Source organism: Asterias rubens, chromosome 21, assembly GCF_902459465.1.
Source record: "Asterias rubens chromosome 21, eAstRub1.3, whole genome shotgun sequence".
Lineage (NCBI taxonomy): Eukaryota > Metazoa > Echinodermata > Asteroidea > Forcipulatida > Asteriidae > Asterias > Asterias rubens.
Window position 1 is genome coordinate 7770047 of NC_047082.1, and position 12156 is coordinate 7782202.

The 12156-nt window shown below is 39.8% G+C and overlaps 1 protein-coding gene across 1 annotated transcript in view; it reads left to right on the top strand.

Annotated features, from left to right (window-relative positions):
* LOC117304800 (nucleolar protein 4-like) overlaps nt 1-12156 on the top strand; it is a 29894-nt gene that overhangs the window by 2133 nt on the left and 15605 nt on the right. The window lies entirely within an intron of this gene.

Here is a 12156-nt window from a genome sequence, read left to right on the forward strand (position 1 = left end):
CAAAGGTGAAACGTGTACGAGGTAACCGTCGAATTACAGTGTAAAAAAAAAAAAAAAAAAAAAGCAAAATGTGAGCTGTTTATTTTCCTGTTTTAAAAATCTGTGCTATTTTAGTTGGGCATAATTTAGAGTAAAGTTTACAAAATGGCTTTTATTTAAAGATTGATGAAGTCTCATTGCCGAAACGTTGAGAATGGGTGATCAATTTCCTTGCTATGCTACGCGGCTCCTTTGTTCTGCAAGGTGTGTGCTTACGTGTTGGGATTTAAATGGAGCAAAATGCTTGAGTTGAGTATATAATGTTGTGTATAATGATTGCCATACCAACCAACGATTAAATATTCACCACCTTTGTCGTCATCTAGCGCGTGCGCAGTACAACATCGGACGTCTGCTGTAGGCGATCCATTGCGATCTTACCGTACTTCAAAAAATATTCATGCATGTGCTCGCACTGCCCTGCGCACGATTGTGTGTTTACATTCGTCTCTTCGACCGTGTGTAACACACGTGTTGTAATGTGAACAGTAAAACGGTTGCACTTTTTCCCTATTTGTTGTCTTCAGTCTCGAGTAAACACGTGTAGCATTTTTTTTTCTTTTGCTGGGGCAAGATTAATTCATCATATTTTCAACCCCGATGACATTTCACGATGTCTGTGGGAATTTCTCCAGCTATTGGGGCAGGAGGTGCAGACCACTTAAAGGCTTTGTGTATCACAGGATGCCACGTTCCGAATCTTCTTTTTATTTTATTTAGCAATACCGCACGAGGCTCTGTTTGGAATTAGTTCCGCTATTTCTTTATTCTCCAATATTCTTCTAGGTTTTTATTAGTTTGCAACGTATGGCAGATGCTATTGTATAGAGTTTGATGAAGCTATTAAGACAGCATTTGTATTGCAAAGTGCAAAATAATATAGAATTGACCTATATTTGCATTAAACCAAGTTATAAAGCACAGTCGGGTATGTGTTTTTTCTGCCTGGGAATAGAGGGTTTTATTTCAAATGAAGAAGTTTTCCCAATGATATCCCATAGGTTTTATGTACAAATGGAAAATGGCATGCCAAGTACTATGTTATGAAAATTAATTTTCAAATCATTTTTAAAGGATATCAAATGATCATCTTTCGTTTATCTATCGGGATCTTGGAATGAATATGTATTAGATTGAGTTAATTATGGTAACCAACTAAATCCAGATATACCAGGTTTGCAATTAGTCTGTTGCCGAAATGTATTAACAGCCAAGTCGGGAAGTCTTCCCGCGAAATATAAACTTCAGTATCATACAACAAATAAGATCCGTAGCATACGCTGAGTTTTGCTTATGGTGCGTTAATAAAGATCCGAAAATACGTTAGCACGTGGATGAAATCATTATTTGAATTACGTCATTACCGTTGTATGTCGTTGAACTGTGCTTCAACTTAACACATTGGCAGTGTTTTACACCATTGCTGAAGATCAATACGTCAAAACATGCACTTATTGAAAAATGTTCTTAGGGAACATTTGGTGAGAGAAAGAACGCTCGCAATCCCGAGTTGGCTCTTACTTCGGGGTATCCCAATCCCGAAATATAAACAAAATGACATTCGCTTCACTGAAAGAACAGAACCCAGACTCTTTGCATCGATTATTCTACTATCAAAATATTGAAGTGAGACGAGCCATTGAATAGGAAACCAGACTATATGTTCCGGGTCTAGCCGCAGCCCTTTGGCGTTACATCCCCGTTTTAAGACCGTGTAAAAGCTATCGCAAACCAGTCTAGCGTACACGTGTACTTTTACGACAGTGTTTGGCAGGGCAAACTCTGCAATGCCCGCGTCCAAATGCACTTTTAACGACCCACTACACGGAACGATACAGAACCATCAACTACTCACAAATAGTTCAAATTAGTACAATAAGAGTTCGTTCAGATGGACTTGGCAGTAAATCACCCGTCGTTGGCACTAAGTGGTCAGATATTTTATAATTTATCGATAAAACCGTGTAAACTTTCAAAGGGGTAACATTTGGCCACTGGACCACGATGCATGACAAATTTATATTACCCCAACTAACCTAGGTATGCGATATTTAACACTCAAATGACATGACTTTCTGGTAGGAAACTCGCAATTTATTGTTGAATGGAGATTAACCAGTTTTGTGTTCACTTCAGGGACGCACCCGTGTACTGGTAAATATTGTTACGGGAGCAGAATGTTTGTTACAAGCTACAATTTTAAAAGGGTGTGGTGTAGAAAGATGACATCTAAATCAGCATCTAATGATTTGTAATGGCGTCTTCCTGTGTTACCATGACACGAACGTTTGTATATATGTTGAGATACCTATATTAGGAGCAAATGTAGACCATGGAATTTTAAAGATTTCCTTTTTTGGATCAATTCCGAAGAACAGAATTTCCCCATTGAAAAGCACTATTACAGTGGCAATTTCGTAGTGCAGAAAAGAATGCTAGCGGTATCTGGTATTATCCACATTACGAGACATCCACACTTGTGCATCCCGCCAACTGCAACCGTCCCGTAATACATTTGAATAAACACATGACGAATATGATCCATCACTTTAAGAAGCAATATACCCCAAGAACACATTGCTTAGCTTTCTTGGGGGATGTACATGTATAATCTGGACTTATAGATGTGAAATAAGAAGGGAGAGTAGGCCAGGTCCCACCACCTTCATCTTACACGCTAAGACTGGAGCGTGGAGCTGCGTTCCTTGGCTTCATTAAGCACCCTCTGGATTAGGTACCCCGCCGTGCCTACTCAAGCATTGCTCGGGATCTCAGTTTCTGTTTTTCTTGGAGTCTGTGGTTGTATCCTTTGCGGAGAGGGATGGAGGGAGTGCAGAAGGAGTACAAAGACGTCAAGATTGAAGCCAACACGATCCCATCGTCGTTTATTGCCGGGATGAGCCGTTCGATGTCGTCGATAATACCGATTACTTGAGATGGATATATCGATATAGCAACCATGGAAATCAGATGATCGGGTTTGGTTTGATGATGGCACTCCGTGACAGGTCACGTGAACTATGAATTAATTGCCGAGTCTCTTGGCAATAATAAGGTTATCCTTTAACTCCCCTGGGGGGGGGTGTCACCGGTGATCTTTCAAATTCTACTGTTGTGGGACTTTTGAGGTGTGGATGTCACAAGTGAAACGAATGACAATTGCTTCATTTAATTACCTCGTTTATTATCATTAAATATAATGCAACAGAGTATTGTTCTATGATACATTGTACAAACCGCCCCCTCAAAGACCTGCACTCCCACGTGGACTTGATTATACCTGCACCAAAATGTTAATCAGATGTATATAATCATGTATAGCTGTAAAAAATCAATACGATTTTTTGACTGGATCTAATAAAAATGTTCCCGACCTTAGCATGCATCAACTCCGACCGCTGCTTCATAATTTGATCCCCAGCCACCCCCCCCCCTCCCCCTCCTCCGGTATATAGAAAGAGAGCTACACTCCCATAATCTACTTCAACTCCAAATCCACGGCTGCCCATCCGTCTTGTTGAAGCCGGAGAGCGACTTCGCCCGTTGCTCTGCATATTGAACTGGCCGTTTCACAGGAGCAGTTGTAATTTCCCCTTGTCGTTCCGGCCCGCGGGTCGCCCTGGCGCCGGTGGCGGTCCCTCCATCGTAGCCACACTGGGACCACGGAACGGATAAGTGATTACCCCCGCCCGCCTTCCACCTGTCCTTTTCCCATCCTCCTCACAGAGAGCTCCCGGAGTGAGTGGGCCCTTATTGCTTTTTTCTCTCATTCTCTAGCAGTCCTATCTATTTCCTGTAATATAAAGTCTACTTGTACTCCAGCCTGCCATCCCATGCTCTCCTGCTGCCCATAGTCTTGCATCATTGATCTTTATGTCTCCCTCGCAACGTCTATCTGTCTATCTGGCACCCCTTCTGTCTATAGTTCTGGCACCCCTTCTGTATATAGTTAGCTCCACGAGTAAGCTTGGATCAATCGACACTAAGCCCCTCTTCAGACTCAGTCTACGGCCCTATCATTAGATTGTCAAATCCACTTCCAAAGTTGTCCACTGTGTCGATTTACCATCAACATCTTTTACCCTTCCTCAAGTATCCCCCTATCATCGTCAGCTCTATACCTTAATTTAGTCCAAAGTGTCCGGACACGAACCGTGGAGAAATGACCCCAGACGCATTAAGGCCAGGTTCGTCCGGGTCCCCTGTTACGAGAACATTATTTCAACACAGTTAATTAGTGAACACCAGCTATACCACACGCATTGTTTCTCGAGTTTCTATGTGATACTAAAATGTTGAAAACAAGTTCAACTATTAGTCATTATTATTATTAATTATTATCATTATTAACTGCACAAATTAATATCCAACGATCATACAAGTCCTTTAAAGGCAGGACAATGTACTTTTGATGGCTCTGAAAATAGTGGCAGTAAAAACGTACTTAGTAAGAAGCCCAGCAGGTTAGGATAGTTCAAAGCATTTTGAGAAACATTTCTCTTCAAAGTACTGCGGTTATGGAACAAGATATCTCTTTGTGCCATTGCATCAGATTGAAACAAACTAATGAAAACCTTCCAGCCAATCTCATACTATGTTCTTCTCCCCTATTTCTAACAGCTTGCTTTATTTATTTTTTCTCGTCCATTTGTCTCTCTACATCGGCCTATTTTAATACCTTTCCTTTTTAAAATGGAAAGTTTCCCATCCCCGATCCCAGTGGAGCACTCTAAAGGTGCTCCCTCCTCGTCCCTTCTTCACTATTTGCCGTCGATCACCTTAAAACATAAAATTCAGGAATAGAAGCTGTGATAGAGAGAAAGGCCCATGAACCTTCGTTTGCTTTTTACACATTAAAGCACTGCACACGTTCGGTAATTGTCAAAGTCTAACTTTGTGTATCCCAACATATATGCATGAAATAACAACCTATAACAAATTCGGCTCAATTTGTCATTGTTGCAGGAGAACAATGAAGGAAAAATATATATATAAGTGCTGTTCAACTTTGGATTTTTTAAGATGCATAATAAAATGCTTCAGGCCTGAAGTATTTTATTTAAGGGGGAAATTACCTCTTTCTCAAAAACTATGTTACTTCAGAGGGAGCTGTTTTTCACAATGTTGTATACTATCATGTTGTATACTATACTCTCCATTGCTCATTACAAAAAAGGGTTTTATTCAAACAATCTTTTTGAGTAATAACCAAAAGTGTTCAGTACCTTTAATACTCGATCAATCCTTCAGCGTCCCACCGTCCCCGGATAGGATCGTAAGGCCCAAATTCTCACTTCAAATAACCGGCTGTGATGAAATCATAAACATACTGTGCACACTGTGTTTCTGGGGTGAGAAGTGGTGTGGGTTTGGGTCCCGTCAATTTATAATTAAACGGGGGACGATTCGTTGATTTGGAAGTACTTTTCTGTTCGTTGTTTGTCCATCATTATTTTGTCAACGTAATTGCTGTTTCTGTAGTGCATACAAAATAGTAATGTATAAAAAATATTACATAAAACAAACTTTTTTTTTTTTCTTTAACCAGTTATTTTTCTGCATGTACCTACTATGTATAAGTCGACGAAGATGCTAGTAAATCTCATAAAATCAAATAATTATTTCGTTCGGGAAAATGTGGAAAGTATTTATCTTATGCCGAAACAAAAGTACAAATTCAGTTCGTGTTATAATGACAATTTGTTTATGTTACAGATTAAATGTTTTAGTAAAATGTGGATCCGAGAAGCGTTACTGCAGTTACGTTTCTCAAATTCTGCAATCCTTTAAATATCGCTGATAATCCGGAGCGGTAATATGTCCAAGCAGGAAGAATAAACCCTTAATATATTAAGTTAAGTTACCTTAATATATGTTGAATTAAAGGCAGTGGACACTATTGGTAATAACTCAAAATATTTATTAGCATAAAACCTCACTTGGTAACAAGTAATGGGGAGAGGTTGATAATATAAAACATTGTGAGAAACGGTTCCCTCTGAAGTGACGTATTTTTCGAGAAAGAAGTAATTTTCCACGGTATTGATTTCGATACCTCAGGTTTAGAATTTGAGGTCTCGAAATCGAGCATCTGAAAGCACACAACTTTGTGTGACAAGGTGTTTTTTTCTTCCATTATTATCTCGCAACTGCGATGACAAATTGAGCTCAATTTTTCACAGGTTTGTTATTGTATGCAAATGTTGAGATACACCAAGTGAAAAGACTGGTCTTTGACTTTAAAACAAACGAACGGTTCCCAAAAACAAAAGGTTTACTTTGTCTGTAATCGAACCTTGCCAATTGGCACAGTTGGGTCCACGGTTCCGGTGAATTCCTAATTACGTAGTAATAATCCTTGCCAACCTATTGTGCTGGCGGTTTTTTTTTTGCAGCAGGTCTAAACGTTTTCACTCCAATCCTCTGCGTCCTGCCGCATGTTTTCACCAATCACCCGGAGTATTATTTAGCCTGAGTGTGCATTTTAATATTGATGGATATAATATGGGTGTAGTGAGGAGGGGGGGGGGGTGGATATACCAGCGCGGTAAATATTTAGCCAGCGTGGTAACCAGTGATGAAGGATCGTGCATGAATGATCGTAGACTTCAGTTCGGAAGAGCGTCGGTTTGGAGGATAGAGACAGTATTTACTGGCGACGTGAATTACCCCCGGAGCCTGGAGTGTTATGCAGAGACAGAGTTCCCTGGTGTTAGTAGAATTGACGACTATCCATGCACTCGCTGCGCACGTATGAGTTTTTAAAGAGCCGTGTATGCAACAAACATGCCATGACATTGATGCGTAGAACTCATAATTTGAAGTTCATATTGACCTCTCAAAGCTGTCTTTTTATACAGAAGGAGGGGTGCGTCTTACTTTTAAATTTACCATTATATAAAATGCTAATATTATAACATTACTTATTTAAAACGTGTGACGTCAGAGCAGAAGTGTAACTAATAAAAACAAAAAGCTGGCAAAACCAAATCTCTCTCTCTCTCTTTTACAACATTTGGTTTCTGGTTAACGTCTTACGATCTACACCAAATAATTACGAAATTGTGACCCCAGGTGTAAACTTGACTCCCTGCTGTAAGTAGTGAAAAAAAGAACAGCGCCCCCATTCCTGACACTTAGGTATGTGAAATCAATCGTTCGTCTGCCTGAAACGGACATGTTCAAGAAATTTCACATGAGGTAAATGGTGAACAGTATGGTGAACGTCCGACTTTACACTGATACAAACATTCGGCCATCTTGTCGACGTCATAACCAAACCAGGCGCGGGGTACAAACAGTCTGCCCCTGTAATGTAATAACAACCAATTGCTTATTGCGTGTACAGGGTACACGACTAAGTTGGTGGGGGTGTGCCAGATTGACTCCAACTCAATATCACCACTGTATGGTTTGCCATAAAAGGCAAAATCACGTGATGTTAATTCGAATGAAAGGGTAAAGTTGATTACTTGATTGGCCCATATTCAGATTTGATTGGCCCATATTCAGATTTGATTGGCCCATATTCAGATGCAACCCAATAATATAAAGAGAAGTTTGAGAAATAATCAGCATTTTGCCGATGGGACTGTCTGTGTTATTTATGTTTATTGAGTCGCACAAACTGTTATATGCAGTCAATCGTCTGAACGTCGTCCAACCAAAGTGATTTTCATTATATTAAAAACCAAGGGCTATGTCCAAACGAGGCAATTCATAGGCCACCATTACCAGGCCATCTCGAAGAATAAAATCCATTCACATTTCAATGTTCACATATTTTTCTTGGTGATCGTAAGACATTGTTCAAAGAATTATTCCTGTGCTACTAAAGTGTACATTGTACTGTAATTGGTTGCCTTCTAGTTGCCTGTAAAAGCATGAGTTCTACCTATGTACAGGGATTTTCCTCCAACGTCAACACCTGAAATTTCGTCGCTGCTTTGTACAAACAGTTGTAGTTATGTTTCCTTTATGATGCTTTGCCGACTATATTCAGATAATTCAAATTAACATCTTATGATCTCAACAAGTTAGATGGCACTCCCAGAGCTCCGTACATATCTATTGGAAGGCGAAATTTATGAATTCACCGACCTAACAATTGGCTTCAGTAATACAAACATAAGAACTGCATTTCCATAGCTCGGTATATAGATATGCTTCTTGAAAGAAGACTACTTACTTTCCCATCCTATTCCAAAATAAAAGCAGCTTCGATTCCTTCTTGGGATGTGTAATTTGAGGACATACATAGCGCTACGAAACCCGATTCAACATTACCGACCAAACACTAAGGAGTGTTTATTCTGTAACTTACCGGCTAGCCGTTCAGCTAGAGCCCGGCCCACACTCTTGAGTTGGTGGAAATGGAACTCTAGGTGGCTCTTTAAAGGGCATCTTGTATGTCTCTACAATTTGTGTTTTGTTTACTGTGAACAAATCTAAATCTGATTCTGAATTATATAGGGTGCGTGCGTTTAGCTTCCCTGGGTCGACCCCGGTGTGTGGCGGTTCTTTTTCCCAGGACGAACGTGGGTAATTATCTGCACACGTTCGTCCTGGAAAAAGAAAACGCCACACACCGGGGTCGACCCAGGGAAGCTAAACGAACGCACCCATAGTTGATTAAGCATCCTGGAAACATCACACCAACTTTGTGAAGAGAAGACAACTTATCCTTTTTGGGATGAACGCTAAAGAGTACACTGTTTGGTTTGGGTGTATATACAGATCAATTAACCCAAACTAAATAGTGTCATACCATGTGTCCAACATATTTAAAAATGGCTTCTATGAAGAAATTTCAGTTTTAGACGCAGGAGGAAAAGTCCCAGGGAACCCCCTTAGTAGGTAGGACTGAAAACCCGAACCAAATGCAAGGCTCTGGTCCGGGCTTAAAGTGGGATCCACAGAGGTGAAAGTGCACTACGAATCATTGTACTAAAAATTCACTTATTTGCTACTAAATATTAGCATTCACAGTGCACAAAACAAGTTGCTGTGCAAAACTATCGTGGACGAAATCGTTCCCTGTAAAGGCATAGCAACATTTGACAATTATTGTTCAATTAATGTACGAAGCAATCTGGACGCATCTTTTATAACAAAGGCCCCTATACTAAGGAAAGAGCTGTACTGTGCTCATTACCGCGCTGGGTGAATTATACAAAATGGCCCCGAGAGTAACTTGAAAAACTCATTTAAACCAGCTACTGAAAAACAAAAACTCCTGTACGTGTTCTCTAACGTTCAGGTACTAATGAGGATCCGGTATTTACTGGGTTATACCCGGATCGCTTTTCTCTAATACGGAACATGCAGACACACGAGAACGGTGTGTTTGGATCGATGTTCCGGCGATCCGATACCGGGCTCCACGGCTCCGTCGACCCCCATCGGTTTACACCCCCTCTGTCTGGGCCCTCGTCCCGTTGACGTGGTTATTAAAGGGACATGTTGCCTTGGATCGGGCAAGTTGGTCTATGAAAAGCTTGTGTATAAGAGTTTGTTATAAAATGCTTAAGTTGGAAAGATATTTTAAAAGTAGAATTATGATCGACACAAGTATCACTCGAAATTGCACGGTTTTCCTTATACGTCGTGAACTAACACTGTGCGTTAATTTGTGTGCAGTTCGCACAGTAGAAAGAAAACCACGCAAATTCGAGGCATTTTTGATAATTAAATTCTACTTTTAAGACATCTTTCTAACCATGTGCATTTTATAACAAACGGTTACAAACTCTTTCTATAGACAAACTCGTCCGATCCAAGGCAATGTTTCCCTTTAAAGAGGCAATGGACACTTTTGGTAATATTTTTCAGAGACCAGTGTTCTCACTTGGTGCAAGGAGGAAGACAATTATTCTGTCCCAACATATTATGTATAAAATAGCAGACCCGTGGACATTTTGGCTCAATTGGTCATCGAATTTGCAAGAGAAAAGCGAAAGAAAAAACACCCTAGTTGCACAACTTTATGTGTTTTGAGATGCATAATAAATAAGTCTTTTGTTATTTGAGTGAGAAATATACCTTTCTCAAAAACTATCACAATGTTTTATACTATCAACAACTCCCCATTGCCTGCTACCAAGTAATTTTGTATGCTAACAATTATTTTGAGTAATTACTGAGAGTGTCCAGTGCCTTTAAAGATGCACTGTGCGCCTGGACAGTGAGACTACTAATATGGGAAAGGGGTCTGCTCCTGCCGGATACCCGTGAGGATAACAGACAATAGGTTTGGAATTGAACCAATTATTGCTAGCGTTGACTGTTAATGAAGAGAGGTTGGAATTGGCAATGGATGGGTGCTATGCGCCAGTGCGTCCCATGGCTGACGGTAGACCGAAGGCTAAACCATTATAAGGGGCTAGTCATCCACCTGTTGTATTTTAAATGATGATGAGGTTTGGGGATGATGTTGATGATGATGATGTGCAGGATTAGGAGCATTGAGGTAGAGTTGGTAAGAGGATGAGGAATTACTGAAATGGGATATGTTGATATGGCCTATCGGTAAAGATTACGAAGGGACAGTGAGAGTAAAGTTGGGCAAACGCCCTGTTCAAATATTTTGTTTGTTTTTTTTCTTATTTGGGTGGAGTTGAACCACGAAGTGCCTTGAATTTGTAAAACCAATTGATGTATGTCTATCATTTTTGTTAGCGCAATAACCAATAACCTTCGATACGTTGCCCTTTATAGCGACCAGCACCATTTTAAAATAAATTCTCACCACCATGGTGTCGTCATCATAATCGTCACATGGTCATCATTCTGATCCACAACACCAAATAAGGTCATTGTTTGACATATGTTCATGGTAAGGATGTTTTTTAAGGTTTGGTTTACAAGGACTTGGGACAAAATCGGGACTAGGTAGAAATTATTGATATCCCTAGTCACCTCTCCGTGTATTGGCGGACTGTTACCATCCTAAATCGATTCCTACAGTGTGGTCAAGGTTGTCGTTAGGGTTGGTTTCTGCATGAGTCTATTGAACAACCCCATGACGTGGTAGCCATTTTGTTTTCCCCCATTCAAAATGACTGCCAGCAAACCGAGGCTGAAAGAGCAGAATAGTATGGTGCGTTTTGGTGTAATGAGAACTGGTGTTTATTATTGCTGTTTAAGACTTGGCACACGACACAATATATTAGTGAGAGTTATATATAGATATCATAATTATTATTATAAATTGCCATAATCAAAATCATATTAATGCCAATCACTTCTATCATTGACGTTAAATCACCATAATCATTATCATGATACTTCTTCATCACAATAGATGGATTACAATACGCGTCATTGACCGCCATCTTTGATGTAAAACAATGGAAAAGCGCACGCGTACGCACGACTCTCAGCCAATGATAGCTATTCACGGGTGCACAATTCATCAAAGATGGCGGCCAATGACGTGTTTTTGCAATCCATCTGACGCAACATGCATTAATTTACTCGAATAACAGTGAGATTCATCATTCAACATCGGGCATTTTGTCCGGCGGGAAAACACAAAGGGCCTCCTTCGTAATTAAGGGGCAATTTTGGTTGAGATGGCCGTGTGGGCAGGCAGATGTTTTCTCACCTCTTTGGGACAAATCATTTCCGAAATCATTATCATTTTTTTGCAATTATTTGAACTGTTTTTCAATCAATCCAAGTTTAACTATCACTCGGGCCATCCCATGAAATACCATCTTCATGTGCAAACCTCGAGTCCACATATATTTTTCCCTTGTTGTTTTTATTGTTTAGTCGTATACACTTTAGAAAATTGCATTGTTTTGAGTGGTTTTACTGTGCATCAGCAGAAACAGCTTTCATGCCGAGATGATTTTTACCCTCTATAATTGTAAATAAATAAATAAATAAAATAAATGAATAAAAACTGTAAATACAAAACAAATACAATTTATGTATTTAGTTTGCGGTAACACCATGTGTTTCTACTTGCCAGGTAGATAACGTTCTTTTGAGAACTTGTCTTGCTATGTTCTACTACCGCAGAGCAGATACACAATATTTCTAGATCTACTACTTTCATTTTTATTAATGTAAATTTCATCATTTGGACCTACCAGTTCATCAACAACCATG